We start from the raw sequence: 1,116 nt of genomic DNA, 5'->3' as shown, positions 1-1,116 counted from the left end.
AGGAAGGCAAATATTATATGTGGAACCTAAAAAAAATGGTACAAATGTACTTATTTACAAGATAGAAGCAGACTCCCAGACATAGAAGACACATACATGGTCACCAAAGGCGATCAGGGTGGGGAGAATAAATTAGGAACTTGGGATTAACAGATACACATTATTATATGTAAAATAGATAAACAACAAGGACCCACTGTATACCATGGGAAACTGTATTCAATATTTCATAATAATCTATAATGAAAAAGCATTCAGGGAAGCAATTTGGTAGTGGCAGAAAGGGCAGCAAGGGGATCCCTGAAGCTTTCGGATTGTCGCAGCTGAGCAGGGATTTAACTGCCACCATGTCGAGCAAAAGAGCAAAGACCAAGACCACCAAGAAGCACCCCCAGTGCACAACCTCCAATGTGGTGTCCATGTTCAACCAGTCACAGATTCAGGAGTTCAGGGAGGCCTTCAATATGATGTTTTAGAACAGAGATGGCTTCATTAACAATGAAGACTTGGGTGGCATGCTTGCCTCCCTGGGGAAAAATCCAACTCATGAGGATCTGGATGCCATGATGAATGAGGCTCAGGGTTCCACGAACTTTGCCATGTTTCTCACGATGTTTGGTGAAAAGTTAAATGGTACAGATCTGGAAGATGTCATCAGAAACGCTTTTACTTACTTTGATGAAGCAACTGGCACCATTCAGGAGGATTATTTGAGAGAGCTGCTGGCTGCAATGGGAAACTGGTTTACAGAGGAGGAAGTGGAGGAGCTGTACAAAGAAGCACCTATTGACAAAAAGGGGAGTTTCCATTATATTGCTTTCATGCACATCCTTAAGCACGGAGCTAAAGACCAAGATGACCTAGAACTTCAGATTCCAGTCAAACGTTTCTTTTTGCCACTCTGAGTATTTCTGAGACATTTTCCCAGAGCCTATTACATGCCCTTAGCTTTACAGCTCTGCCTTTCTTGTTGTATTTATTCTCAGCCATTTGGGGAACATTCATATGTTCTATAATCAGACTGGATGTGGAACTTTCTGTCATCTTCAGAATAGAAAATAGAGTAAATTTAACTTACCAGCTGCCCCTTACCCTCCCTGCCCCCAATAACTGCAG

At 42.1% G+C, this 1,116-nt stretch overlaps 1 pseudogene; it reads left to right on the top strand.

The window, feature by feature from the left end:
• The first annotated feature begins 338 nt into the window (after positions 1-338).
• Positions 339-905, top strand: LOC102272094 (myosin regulatory light polypeptide 9 pseudogene; annotated as a pseudogene).
• The last annotated feature ends 211 nt before the right edge of the window (positions 906-1,116 follow it).

Source organism: Bos mutus, chromosome 9 (genome assembly GCF_027580195.1).
Source record: "Bos mutus isolate GX-2022 chromosome 9, NWIPB_WYAK_1.1, whole genome shotgun sequence".
NCBI classification, from domain to species: domain Eukaryota; kingdom Metazoa; phylum Chordata; class Mammalia; order Artiodactyla; family Bovidae; genus Bos; species Bos mutus.
This window is presented reverse-complemented; position numbering and strand designations above follow the sequence as displayed.